The sequence below is a fragment of the Candoia aspera genome, chromosome 1 (assembly GCF_035149785.1).
Source record: "Candoia aspera isolate rCanAsp1 chromosome 1, rCanAsp1.hap2, whole genome shotgun sequence".
Classification (NCBI taxonomy): domain Eukaryota; kingdom Metazoa; phylum Chordata; class Lepidosauria; order Squamata; family Boidae; genus Candoia; species Candoia aspera.
Genome location: NC_086153.1, coordinates 205,456,688 through 205,472,378, shown reverse-complemented (window position 1 = coordinate 205,472,378; position 15,691 = coordinate 205,456,688).

The window sequence follows — 15,691 nt, the reverse complement described above, 5'->3', positions numbered from 1 at the left end:
ACAGGAGTAGCAGTACCCGCACAGCCATACGCCACTAAAGAACTACATCAGAGCATATATGATATTGAAGCCTTCTGAGAATTAAATGGAATGAATTGGAGCCCCTTTTTCATGTGAAGGAAACTTTCAGGTTAAAGGAAGACACATTTTGACACAATATTAGATACCAAGGCTGTGCAGACCTTTGAAGGGGGGCTTTGTTTCAGTTAAAATGTTTGTTTTACTTTACCCAGGATTTTAATTCCTAACAGGACATAGCCAAATGGTTAGAAATCCATTTCAAGTGCAGGAATTATACAATCATATCCAGGTTAATACAAAAGAAATCCCACTGTATTCAGGAAGGATTGCTCTCATGTATGCAGAGAGAGAGAGTGGTATATATTCAGGATTCCCCTTTCCCCATGCTCCCTTCATTTAAAACTTTGACTTTTTTCCCCCTGAAGTTCTCTGATTTGGGAGCATGCAGTATAAAAGTAGTCAGCATTCAGAGATATTGCTTCACAAGTTGAAAATACAGACAGAAATCCTCTCCAAGACTCTGTGGAAGGATGAAATATATCAACTGGAGGGCTAAATTATCATTTATACTGCTGAAGTTCTTCCTTTATCCAGTAAAAGGGGGGGGGAAAGACAGAGAAAGGTGTTCTTTTTCCTTCTTTCTGTTCTGTGTATGACCACAAGACAAATATATAGATAGAATCAAAAGCATGGTTGTCTTGTCATGAGTGAGTGCTGCAGCAGTAAGGCACTGTAATTATTATAGTAGAAATGAAATCATAAAGTATTTTATGAAAGTAAAATGGTGTATCAGGAAATCTAAACAGTAACTTCAAAAGCTCTCCTAAGAGAACTTAATATTTTTCTTATTGGTCCTATCCATTTCTGCTTAAGCTCAAAACATGGTCTGAAAATGAATGCTATCCTGACTCAAAGCCAATTGGGTCATGTCAGTTTTATGTACACCATATTGACTTCCACCATGGTATCCAAACAATCCACCTACAATCCCCTAGAAATTCATAACCTGTGAGAGCGATGACAGTGCCATTTGTTTTTATCATCGGCAGGATATAAAATAGCCATTTCTTCATTGCCCCAAAGAACATGTGGCTATTAAAATGTCTTTCAATATGGGTGTCCCCTCAGCAATCTGCTTATCCTTCAGAGTTGTACCTAAGTATTTGGATGACTATAATTCAGAAATTCACTGTTGTGTTGCAGGTGAATGAATCCAGAGAAGAGAATTTTCTTTCATCTCTCAATCTGTCCTTTCATATCAGGAAAAAAAAATTGGTTTCAAAGGACTCTGAACAAAGGCCCATGTTATGAAGTCCATAATCAACAATGTTGTCTCAGAAAGAAAGTCAGTGATAATTTTCACAGGACTTTCTACTCTAAGCTGATTTCTTGAATATCAGGATTTTTTCCTCCCAGCTCACTGAACATTCGACACTGCCCCTGCAGTTTAAACTTGTGTGGATCTGCTGCATTTTCAGTTCGACCATGAACCAATACAATATTTACTCACCTTCTGTGAATACAGCAGGAAGTTGCAACAGCCATGTAGCTGTGAAGTGAGTACACTGGTTGGGAAAATTCAAAATAGATTCTGAAGAAAAATTTTGGACCAGAGTTTGGCAAAGTGCTCTAGGCCATATGAAGATGCAAATAGCCACATGGCTATCACATTTCCAAATGAGTGGTGTGAATGTGCCTGCAAGCGTGTGAGACATTGCAACTAGTTACCTACTTGTTCCCTTTGAGTCATATCCATGTGTTTAAGTTAAAAACAGAAGTCGCCAATGAATATTTAACAGATCATTGTCATTCCTTCTACCATCCCCACTTCTACACCTAGAGGCAAGAAATATAAGAAATGCTTGGCTGGTGAAACCAAGTCTGCAAAATCCAACAGTCTCAAAGATCCTCTGGAAGTATCCAAGCAGATCTTTGATGAGAGAGATGATGGTGCTTCATTTGTTTCTATCATTTGGTAGAAAAGAAGATGGCCATTTTTGTAGGGCCTAAAAGTGTATAAAGGAGCATCCAGATTTGCATACAATATTTTTAGACTTAATTTATATAATTTAAAGAGAAATACAATGCATCTTACCACAGCAGGGAAGGATTGTGAGTAAGTGATCTGTATAACTGCTCAGTCTGCTGCCCAGATCCAAACAATTGATAGGCAGCTTCTATTCCACATACTTTTTTTTAGAAGTCTATGACAGCAGTTGCAAAATTTCAGTCTGGGAAGAACAGAATTGAATGGACAGCCTTGGCACTGATTGCTCAGACAATCATGGATCTGCTGGGAGCTGTACTCATTCAATTTTATCTGTAATTAAATTTAGATTGGACAGCCCTACCAATATGTATGTTTTCAAATACAGCAGTGTTCTGGGACAACAGCTTCCCTACCTGAACTGACTAAAGTGATTTTATGGATCATGTTCTTCTATAGGATTATAAAATTCAACCTAAGGCTGCCTGAGCTGGCCACCTTGGAACTTCAGGATTGTTGTGAACACCATGGATCTCTCTCAATAGGTCACTTGTCCAATTCATGTGGCGGGAAATAGTTTTAACCAGATATTTCCATTCAGACAACTGATAGTTGGTTTGGGTATGAGATGATTATATTTTTGCTGTGGAATATCTATTTCCTGCTAAGATTTGGATTGTTGGTGCTACTACCTTCCTGTAGAAGTTCCTGTTAGATTGGCTGACCTGGAAGACTTAAGGAATCTAAGGAATTCCCAAATATTGGGCTGAAGTTCCCAGCTGACATGTCTAAACCACTAACTCAGTGTAAAACAGCAAGATGGAAAGGACCATTGACACAGCTTGACCTAATCATCCTTTCCAGCACTGTGCACTGTTGAGCTCAGATAGACTTCTGATTTTCAGAAAAGCTACAGACTAGTCAAATAGGTTAGATGATAGCTAGAATACCAGTGATTATAAGTATCTGTACTGAGGCAACCAATCATAGGTAAGAGCACATATTCATGAATTATACATAATGGTAATGACTTACTTCTCTAGCACTATTGCATCTTCAAGTGGAGCTTATCTGAATGATTAAGGAAATGGGGGGCCCACTCATGTGAAATTGCTGAGCCTGCTTGGTTTTCTTCATGCAGATGTTTCATTCCCAGGCTAGGTGATATTTATTTCACCTTTTATTTCCCCATGTCAGAGCACTGATAATGTTACCTAGTCTAGGAATTAAACATCTGCACGAAGAAAAACCAAGCTCAGAGAAGACCAACTTTCATGCTTTCAAGAATGGTCTGGATAAGAATCAGTAAACTAAAACTGAATTTCAATAAATTGAAGGATGTAAATTGATGGTTTCCAATACAGGAATTAGGAGTTACTTATTCAGAAATATGTAGCACTCCCTCTGAATGAACAAGTACATAATTTGGAGCTATAAGTTTATCCTGAGTTTATCTTATAACAAAAGACTACATGTTTTACAGTATGTGATCTTTCTTAGGGACATCTTATGAACAATTCCAAAGTAAGTTATAATTTAGATCTCTTTATTTAAAAAACAGGTTTAGACACTGCACTCTCATAGTTCTCCATTTTATCTCCTGTGATTTATAGTATTACACTACAGAGTCTGCAATAGCAAGTGCCTGTTTTCAGCTCTGGCTCGTTTGACACCTATAGCTCTTCCTGGCTTAGACATAGCCTGTCAACAGCAGAATACAGGCTCTACTGACTTTGTGATTCACTAAATTCAATGTGCTGTACATAAAATTACCTTTGAAATCAGTGGAAATTGCAGGTTAGGCAAAACGAAGCCACAAGGTGCTGAATACAGCAAAGCAAGACCATGTAACATGGGTCAGCTATCTATTTATCACCACTTCAAGAGTTTAAATTTGAGGTAAAATACTCTAAATGGCAAAAGATCTAGTTACCCAAGGGAACATCTCTCCTCATATTAACTGCTGAGCATGTCATTCTGATTATAACATTGCCACGATAATAACAAAAAAGCCAAAGACTACTGGAATTTGTAATAAAGTCTTTTTTATTGGTGATACCCCACATCAGATAGTTTTTGGAAACAAATGAAGATTATTCCTCCCTCCCTCCCTCCCTCCCTCCCTCCCTCCTCCTCGATTAAAAAGAGACATATATGCACATACATGTGTGTATGTGTATGTGTGTAGCAGAGTAGAGCAGGTTCTTTCATTTTGTACTTTACTTCAGCCTAATTTCTGCCAGCTATCCAGAACCAGAGATTAAGTTAGTTTTCTTAAGATTTTTTATTATTTATTGTTTTTACACTGGTGTACACATGACTTTACAATATTTTTTGGAAGAGGGGGAATGATAGGCTTCTGAAATAAAAGAATTTTTCATCTAAAGGAGCTTCCTGATCAGGTGCTTTCCAGATTTGTAGACTGCAACTCTCATTATGATGAGCTTGTATTTTGTCACATCTGGGCAATATTTTTGGAAAGAGGGTTATCTAAACATCTGCTCACCAGATTTACAAAATATACCTGGAAAATATTTTAAAAGTTTTTAATTATTTTTATTAAGAAAATTCAGAAATAAGCTTTTCCCTGAACACTAAAAGCAATGCTTATCTTTGTAGTAAATAAGACTGGAAGTAATTAAGGGGAAGAAACATTGATAGGTTGGTCTGCTCACTACGGAAGCCACAGAAAGTATAAATCATCTTAACTGGGAGACTGGCTGGCTCTGGGGATTCATAATGGAATATGATGCGTTTTAAATCCATGTTTCCATTTCTGAATACTGGCCTCTGAAAATTAAACCTTCCATTGTAGCTTGTCAGACTGTACTATTTAGTCAATTAACAGCTTGTATCAGCCTTCCCAAACTGCTATGTTGTACAACTCTGATCAACATTTGACTGTTCTCTCTCCCATAGGAAAGAAAGCCATTTTCAAGGTGATACCAACTATAAAAAGTATGGGTAATTTAAAAGCAAAGGATTCTGCCATCTTCCAAACTACTGTTACATGTAGATTAACTACTAGGACTGTGCAAAGCATTCAAGAGTGGTGCTTTCCAAAGCAAGATAGTGCAAGAAAAGCTCCTTGAATCATTAATTCCACATCTTTTGGAAGTTCAAAGACTGTCCCTAGTTATCTGAACAGGAATGTGCATGCTTTGTTTTGCTGGCAGTTGCAGCACAACTATTGTTTGTGCATGCACACAACCAGGGAGAAGCCATGCAAGCTTTCCAAAGGAAATAGCTGCTTTAACTCTTCACGTTTACACAACTACAAATGTTTTGTACAGTCCAGAAAACTACTTGAATAAGATTGGTAGAAAAAGTCATCTGTTGATGAACAAAACAAAATTGATGATGTTAAGATATACTCATTGGCTATAGTCTATTGCTATATGTTACCACATGCTTTGCAGTGCAGCCATTTACTGTTTTTATACATGGCCTTATTTTCTGGACATGTAGTAATTCCACTGTGCTGTGATCTCAAGGCCACCCAAGTGCCTTTGCTGAAAAATCAGTCCTTTATGCTGCTTCCTCCCTCAGCTCAGATAGTAGTAACTGTTCCATCAGACTGTTGCCAAGAGAAGCAGAGCCAGCTCCAACAGGTCCCCTTCTCTCTCTGTGGGCTTCCTTAGAATTTATAGTATCCTGAAAGAGAGCATGGCAGCAGGTGGGATAACTGGCTTTAGGACTGAACAGGGCAATTCACCAAAGACATAATGATTCACTGTAACACTGGCCAATCCTACACACTGATACATTCTTTGAACAACTCATCAACTTGGATTAAATAAAAACGAGGGGATGGACCCACAGATAAATTATAATTCTAATTATTGAGCTGGTACATGTCTATTATTATTATTATTACATACACAACAACATGAAATCACAGCTGCCAGTTCTTTAGCTCGTGTTGGCCTTCATTCACATCGGGTTCTTCCCAAGAACCTAGGAGGTTGTAATGTATTGGCATAGTATATGTGCAGATCCAAGTGGGGTGGCCTTGTGTAACTGACAGATGGAAGTCAATGCGGAGATTTTCTAAGTGCTCTCCAAGGTTTTTTGGTATGGCACCCAGTGTGCCAATAACCACTGGGACCACCATGGCCAGTTTATGCAGTAATCTTTCTATTATTATTATTACTATTACTATATTACTATTATTATTATTATTTCTGATATGGTCAAAAAGCCAGTTCCTTCTCCTGAAATACTGGTGTAAAAGCCATCAGTCATTTTGACTGAACAGATCCTTCTGATCAACTGAGAATATCACTTTAATAGGAGCCTAACGCAATTAGGTAATTTTACTGCTGTATAAAATGTAGCATTATAATCTGCAAACAAGCTGGATAACAGTGATGTTGAGCTAATAATTATCACGTCTGCTGCCAAGCTTGGTTTAAATTCCTTTTAGAATTTCTCGGCAAGAAGAAGAAGTGACTATATAACCCAGAGGTAATAATGCTCTGTCACTTCGTTTTTCTTAAATAAACAACTAAATAGTTCTGAGTCCAGGGAGTCTTGGTATTCATTACTTGTAGCTATGGCTGATGTACAGAACATTCTGAGAATCTGATGAAACTACTGTATGTGCTCGGGCAGTTTCTAACACTATAGCTAGAGCAGATAGTGTACATTCTTCCTAATCAGATAGTTGTAAAGTTGGAATAGGTGGAAATGTGAAGCCCTGCTGTTTACAAACATGACTGAAACCACATGCAGCTGTAAATAAATCTCTGAAGTTTCAGGAAACAGACTAGGAAGGGAATATATGATAGGCGCTTGCACAAAACAGATTGGTAATCACCAACATAATTCTTAGACTGCAGAGTTCAATAAGCAATCAAGATGAGAAGGGTTGAGCACCTGAGAAGAAAGGCTAAAAGAAGATTCACAAAAATCAATTCAGAAGGAGGAAAGAGGTTGATATGTATAAGGAGTAGTCATTTCCTGGCATGTAGCATTTGGAAGCTGGGCTAATTGTCAGCTGTAGCCATACTACCAGGGAGATGTCCTGTTTCATACATCAGGATAACTTACCTAATTTTATTCTCAAATCAATTCGACTTGTACTTACAGTCCAAGACCAAACACAAGCTTTATACTGTCAGCCTGACTTTGACAAGGCAGTCTTCTTTTGCACTGCCTCGGGAATCAAATATCTTGGGCCAGCCTTGGGGTTCTTCAAGATATAAACTATTCAGTATATCTACTTCACCTTTTTAATGTGCTTGAATGTCTTTGCTGATCTAAAATGTCACTACAAAAGTTCTGGTCACACACACACACACACACCCCACACAACATATTAGAAACAAATAGTTACCACCATCTAATTAAAACTCATTAACCATGTTCTTAAAAAAAATTAAAAGGAACCAATAATGATGGACTCTTACAAAGTGGCGCTGCGGGTTAAACCGCTGAGCTGTCGATCGGAAGGTCGGCGGTTCGAAACCGCGCGGCGGGGTGAGCTCCCGTTGCTAGTCCCAGCTCCTGCTCACCTAGCAGTTCGAAAACATGCAAATGTGAGTAGATCAATAGGTACCGCTTCGGCGGGAAGGTAACGGCGTTCCGAGTCGTCATGCTGGCCACATGACCCAGAAGTGTCTATGACAACGCCGGCTCTAAGGCTTAGAAACGGAGATGAGCACCGCCCCCTAGAGTCGGACTCGACTGGACTTTACGTCAAGGGAAACCTTTACCTTTACCTTACAAAGTAATATTCTGTTTAGGAATGGAACTCATTGAGCAAACAAGTAGGAATTTGGCAGGAGAGTTCAATGCAGAGGCAGAAGGGAGCTAGAAGAAAGAGGGTGAGGGAGCCAAGGAGGTAGAGAGACTGCTGACTGTTCCCTGAGTGTTGCTGATGGCCCCGGTTGTGTGATTGCAACATTGCTTGCTGCTGACCTTATTGAGGTAGCTTCAAGGGATAAATAAGAAATCTACAGTAGCTCTCCAGAGAGCAAGCTTACTGAGTGAGGGAGCAAGAGTTGAACTGAGGAGAAAAAACAGGCAGAAGAAGGAAGAAGAGAGGGTAAGAACCAAGGAAGTGAAGAGAATGCTGAACTGTGGGCTGGACTGCTAAACAAATTGCTGCTGATGCTACCTGTTTGTTCTGCTGATTGCCCATGGTGTGTGATTAGAGCACTGCTGGCTGCTAACCTAGTTAAGGTGGCTTCAGCTATCCAGAAAGCAAGCTCACGGAGAATATGAACAGGGGTTCAGCTATCCAGAAAGCAAGCTCACGGAGAATATGAACAGGGGATTTGGCAAAGGAGGTCAAGAGGGAGACACTTTGTTGTTGTTGTTCATCAGAAGAACAGGAGGTGACAACTGCTCTCATGACCTGAGGATGCATCTTTTTTTCTTTTTCTTTTGTGAAGACAACAAGAACTACATACATACTGTAAATGCAGGCTTACTGCTCTTTTGGAAGAGAAGGGGAAGGGGAAGATGTAAAACTGTCCACCCACTCATTTAAAGCCCAGGACTGTCAGGACATACTGCTATGTTCTGGAGCTTCAGAAAAAATTCTGAAATAAATTCCAGGGCCTTACTGTTGTTGATGTTTTTGGAATCCTGAATGAAGAATAGCTGCCATAAGCCTCAGGAAATGAAGAAGAGGTCTCTCTTTAATCTACTGCCAAATATTCCTTTCTTTTTCAAATTAAGCATATTTATATTATTACAAGTTTGGAAAAGTATGCAAAAAAGGCAAAATGCAAGGTAAAAAACAACAATAAACAATAACAAACAAACAAAATGGAAAAATCATAAACAATCTAATCATATCAAGTCTGGATATCAAATATTATAGAAAAAAATCTAATTTAAAAGAAAATGAGACTCTATCATTATAAAATATCATGAAATCTGTGACAAAAGGAAACATACCACATCACTTCAATTAGTAGAAAACATTGCCTTTTCAAAAACGGATAAATTATACATCTCCTGAATCCAATTCTTAATATCTGGAATAATAATATTTTTCCAGTTTCTTAAAATAATTATCTTGTCAAAGTTCACTAAAAAACAGTTAAATTCTACATTTCGGAATCAGAATTTAGCATAAAATTAACTTCTTGAGTATTAAAAGATTTCTGTATGTGTATATGTATATGTATACGTATATGTATATATTCCCCAAAAGATGCCAATAACTCAAAAGACCAAATCATGTGAGTCAATGACCCCTCAAATTTTTACACTGCCAACAAAGAAAATCTGATGTCCATCCTTTCAGATATGTTCTTTGGGGCATCCAGTAAACTTGACATTGATAAATCAATTTCATGTTTAACTCTGATGAGACCATTTTAACATTCCTTAAAACGTGTGACATTGATGTTCCATTATCGGATATTCCAGTTCTTTAGTCTGTACATCGTAAATGGCAGTGATATCAACTTTAAAAATATTCCTTAATTTTTGACACAACTATGATGTATGTTTAATTTCAGATACAGACTCCATCAATGAGAAAAGCATCTTAGATTGTCTTTGAAGCAGCTAAAGCACCTGGTCCATATTGAGCTATTAAGATGTCCTTGAGCTGCGCATACGGCTACTGTTGTGAAAATTTATTTTATTTTATTTTGTTATTTTATTTTATTTGATGCAGATGTATGGATTTTGACTTCCAAGATTCCTCAACCAGCATAGCCTTTGCTGAGAATTCTTTTTTTCTGTAATAAATTTTATTAGATTTAAGAAGAAAAATAAAAACTACAAAAAACAAAAAACCACAAAGAGAAAAAAACTAAAAAAAAGTGCAAAAACACAAAAGAGAATTTTTTTCAATTTTACAAAAGATGTGGCTTCCAACTTTAAACAGCAAGGATATACAAAAATTTCAATTATTAATCTCTTACTCTATATTAAACCCAAAACACCACATTATTTCTATAAATCATTCCCACTTTAACACTTAATAAAAATCACTAAGTACAGTTACTCCTCACCCTTATATTAATTTTTAAAAAAAAATCATGTAAACCTTAACCCTCTTTCTCCCCTCCCAAAAATAAAGCATATTTAATTAATCCATCCCTACCACTATTCTATACATTTCTGTCTACTATAATAAGAATCAAATGTATATGATGCCCCACTCCCAATGAAATACTTCTACAGAAAATTTCCACTCCAGTAGAGTCTATCACTGTCTCAACTGACTGTAAAGAGAAGCTCAACAGCAGCTCTGCCAGGCTTGACATTGGCTGCCTTTTTCAGCCAAAGATGTTGAAGGCAGAGCTGGATGTTGTGAAAACTTCTCCAATAAATTCCTACAGCGAAAAAGCAGAAAAGCTAGGTTTAGCTGAACAAGAATATGCAGATGCCTTTTATGATACCTGCAAGAACACTACAATCGGCACCATAATAAAAATATTTTATCTTCAATTGACTTGAAGCACAAAGCTGTAAAATATCTTGTGAGAAGAGAAAAAAAAGAACCCTGAGAAATCTGAAAAGCCAAGCTACACATTTTAAAATGCAGCTGTTGCCTTTCCTAAGGCAAAAGGCTCACTGGTGTAAAGGCAAAAGCAGGGAAGAAATTGGTGGGAAAGGCAGCAAGAGATTCAGGTTTCCAGGCTAAGGCTACTAGAAATGTGATTTGTTTTGTCAAGGTGTATGGGAGCTGGGGCAGGGAAATAAACACCTGAAAATAACTATAAAAGAGGACAGAAATTGAATTTTAAAAAAATCTAAGGGAATTGAACAGGACTGAAAGCCAAATACGGAAGATTATATTTTCAATTATATTTATTTAATCAGTCCACAGGCTGGAAATAAGCAGAAAAGAAGGCATCAATGGAATAAAAAAAAATGCAAGGGAACTGAACAGGACTGAAAGCCAAGTGTGGAAGATTATATTTCAATGTTAAAAGAGGCATCTTTCTCCAAACTGCAGTCACTGAATTGGTACAACAAAGCCCAAACCAAATAATTCTAGCTTAGCAACCTGTGCAAATAAATTGGATAGTTACCTTGGGAATTTGAGTATGATTTCAGGTCATTAGAGGCTGCCACCCTACAATAGTCCTGCCTAATCTTTGGGACTCTTTGAGAATGCTGTGCAGCAATCTGTAGACAGAATCCATCAAGCAAAGCTTTGAGGTTGTCTACTGGAAAACACCATCAAAGAAGAGCAGTTATGTTATATTTTCAGCTGTGATTGCTTTTGATTTACGTTCATAGAAGACTTCGCACTCTGGCAATTGAAATGGATATGTGGTTAACAGCAGAAGCAAAGCATGGGTGCATTTTGAGGACTGATGGAAGTGCCATCACTAAGACAGCCAAGTTTTTCTCTGAAGTTTTTCAATTATTATTCTCGCAGAATAGAAGTGAATAAAGTCCAAGGGACAAAGCAGCCACCGTATACCAGCACTACCATCCATTCCATTTGTGCATTGTTTCAATTACAAGTCATTAGCTAGAATAAAGATGCATGGTTTGCTAAACAAATGCAGATGGGGTAGTCAAACTCAAGAGAGAGAGAAAGCAAAACATCCCAAGGAGACCTGTCATTTTGTCCAAATGTTTTACCTGCCCATCTGCCGCTCCTGGCAATGATGGGTACACAGAGGAGCCACCTGAGACACTTGAAAAAAGGCACTTGATCATGCAACACAGTCAAAATGGTCATCGTTACCATGAAATTCATCATCACAGTTATCCCAGTTCCAGAACTTAATGGTTAGTTATTCATCTTCTGCAGATTTTCTCACAATAATTCCCAATTAGTTTCCATAAGCTTCTCTTTTGCCTGCATGTCTTTAAAATCACTGTTCATAATGAGACTAGTACAGTACATTTTTCAACATACTGGCACTTTCTTTCAATAATGATACACTCACAATTTCAGAATAATGTGTTTGGAAACATTACACTGGAAAATTCTGAAAACCAAAGGTACAAAGCTTCATTCTCTCAATAGAATTCTAGTTATAACAAACCAAGCAAAGATAATTTACACATATTTCATTTTGAGCACATTTGGCTGTGCTTGAGATTGGCATATTTTACAAACTCAGCCATTGTGACTGGCAAAATCTGGTTGCCTTGGGGTATTGTGTGAACTCAACAAAATATGCTAGTTCAATAAACTATGGTTCAGTGTGATTTCTCTGTGGTATGTTTACCCATCAGAGATACAAAACAGAGTCCAGGATAAACAATAAAGAGCAGATTTGTGCAGATTTGGACATAAGGCAAAAGGGTCATCATGTTCATCTACAAGGCAACTATAATACTGATAGAGACATTAGATCTTGAGAACAGGCCATTCACAAGAAGCAGTGGAGACTGCCTCCATTAGTAAGATGGTTCAGAGAGGTCAGCAAGGACTTTTTATCTTCCATGACTGGCAATCTTGGAATAGAAAGAGGGCCCTTCGCCTGATGTGAGAGTACAGCTTGGGACAGTGATGGGCAGAGGGAGATATGCTGGGAATCTGGGGGTAGGCCACACTTGGGGATTCCAGGGACACTGTTTGAGAGCGATCCCAATGTCTGGCCCTCAGCATTCATCCTTGGGACCAGGTAGGCAGATCCTTGGTGGCCCCATGCTCTGGCTGCTCCTTTTGAATGCCAGGTCAGCATCTAACAAATCTGCCCTCATCCATGATCTCATTGTGGATGGGGGTACCAATCTGGCATGCATACTGTAACTGAGACTTGAATGGGCCTGGGGGGAGGTTCCCTCCCAGAAATATGTTCCCCTGGGTTTCAGGTTTGGCACCAGCCATGAGCTTGAGGGAAAGTGGTGGGGTGGCTATTGTACTCCACAAGTCTCTGAGGGTTCTTAGAGTCTCTACCCCACAGATAACTGGATGTGAGACCCTCTGTCATGTTCCCGTTCCGATGTTTATGGTTTATGAGACTCCTTTTATTGGAATAGGCAATCATTACACCCTCTGGCTTAAGGTGGGCCTTCAGGAACAGTTAGGATTACTGGTGGTGTGCCACCTCCCTGCTACCTGGCATCATCTCTGCTTGGGCTGCTGGATTCTGTTGTCCGGTTGGCAGTGGAGTCCCTGAGGCTGATGGTCCTTGGGGACTTTAACCTGTCACCCAGTGATATTGAGTCCAGGGCAACTCAGGAGTCCATGGCATCCATGACCTGTCCCAAATTATAGAAGTCCCAATGCACTCAAAAGGTCACATGTTAGATCTGCTTATTGTCTTGGGGCAGTTGCAGTGTGAGCTGGTATTGGAGGACATCACCATCAGTCCATTGCCATGGACAGATCACTCTTTGGTTACCCTCTGACTCACTGGGACCACCCACCTCTGCAGGGAGAAAGGGCCATTACCTGAAAAATTATGTTCAGCTTCCTATTGTAGAATGACAGGGCTTTGTCTTCTTCCCCATCCACAAATCTGCTTCAAAAAGCCCACCCACCCTTTACAGCAATTTTCTTTGATGCCCAGACAACTCCTTGGAGAAGGAAAACCACCCCATTCACATAAGCATTTCTGTCAATGGAAACCTTTAATTGAGAGTTCAGTTAGCAACAGTTCAAAACAGGGGGCATTCATACCCCCAATACATACACCTTTTGCAACTTGGAGATATGAGACTTTCAGAAAGGTTAAAATGTCTCAGAGTAGTGTGCAATTTCTACAAGGAAAAGAAAATCTAATTTATCTTTTCTGATTTTGAGTAACAACTCCTAAAGAGAGAATCTCTGTGGTAGTTGCATTGTTTTCATTTACTGCAAGCTGGGTCAGGTAGAAAACTGTCCTCAGGAACCATATCCTTTCTGAATTTCCCATACATATTTTTGGATCAATAGTGGCTTTTAAAATTAATTTTGACCAGCTCAAACATTAATTTATATTTTTAGTAGTAGTAGCAGTTCCTTCGGATTTCATAATTAAATTATTCTTAATATTAACAAGATATTAGTCATTTTCCTCAGGTTGTAAGTGACAGGAGAGGATAAATGCCATGACAAGCAATTAGAACTTAGAAAATTGGTTTTCATTCCTTCCTAGCAACAACAGTCACTTTGGATAGTAAACAACCTGAAATACTAGAGCACAACTGAGATCTAGGGCCACATCCAAAAGTGAGCAGAGCCAAGACTGACTTGGGGAGGGGGTTCAGGAGTAGTGGGGAAAGCAGAGGGCACTGTAAGCATCCACAAGGAAAGAGCTTCAAGGGTGCTTATACTATCCACACAATCGTTAGGATAACTCCTGTTCATTCTTCCCACTTTCAGCCTCTCTAAGCAGTGTACAGTTTTTTTTTAGATGACCTCGTTAACTGTCCAACCAGCCTCAGTTAAAAAATCTTTTCCAAATTGGTCCCCTGCTGACATGATGGGATTACAATGCCCAGAATTCCCAGACATTTTTTCTTGCTTGGAGTCTGGGATTGCTAAATGAACACAACAGGAGGGAACTAGTTTTAAAAAACTCACTGAATTGGTTCTGAGTTTTCATGCTGGAGGAATCTAACTTTTAAGAATTCCAGCCCAAATTGACCTGTTCCACATCTTCTGAATGAATGTGAGAATCAAAACTTAATTACGCTAACCAGTTTTGCTTTGCCCAAATACTCCAACCCAGCTGTCATCTTAAATGCACAAAGACATACAGACAAATGGTGATTAAATAGAAGAAAATTATGCTTAAAAATAAGTATTTAGGTAGGGGGGTAGGGGTTAAAGAGACTGATGTGGAAATGAAATGAAACCCAGGGCAGTTGTAGTAACTCCTTTGGCAAGAATGGGATGGGCTGGGAAGAGACCACCTCATTCATCCCTGGTGAGAAGAGCAAAGCTTGCTCCAGATGTTTCCATTCCGTCATTAGCTTTGGGTAGATGATGTTGATGAGAATATATAAAAGGTACAATTTATGTAATAAATTTGATATGGGAAAAACCCACCCCTTTGTATTCTCCATCGTGCACATCATCCATGGAAGGCAAATTCCCAGAGGAGTAATTGTTTCAGTTTTTAAATTTAAAAAAAAATCCTATTTCCATCTGTGAGAATAACCTCACCTGAACACAGTTTATTTCTCACCAGACATGGATAGGAATATACTTTAACATCTCTTTTTCAAAAGATTTTTAAAACTTTGGTATTCAAATTTACTATTGGGAGAGGTGTCTATACCTGTCATTTATGTAATGTGTCCAAATACTGCTGCATGAACATTGTGTGCCGTCACAGACTGTGGCTCATGGACTTTTAGACCTGATTTTTGTAATGTTGAAGCCGTAGCAATCCACTAGCTTGGGGCTATACCAGTTGGTGACCTGGCGTGCTGAAGCAAAACTCACAATTCCAGGATACATTAGTGTGGCAGTTATTCAAGAGTTCAAAGTAGATTGACTGAACTTGTCAAGTCATTTTTAAACTGCCTAGCAAAACTGTATGTTCAGGTTTAGATGCTGTGGGGCAGCCCGTCTCTTTGGAGAAGAGAAAGGCTAAGCAGACTCACGTCTGAGCGACAGCATCAGTAAACAAGGTTGTCAAAGGTTCATTTCCTCACTCACAAGACATGAGAGAGTTTTGGAAAGATCTTAAAGAACTTTATTCTAATTGGCCAGATGGATCCTCAGTTGAATAATCAATCATGATTTGCCATTGCCACTTAGCCTGTGACCAAACAAAGTTACCTTCATTTTCCATTAAATCAAGAAGGATT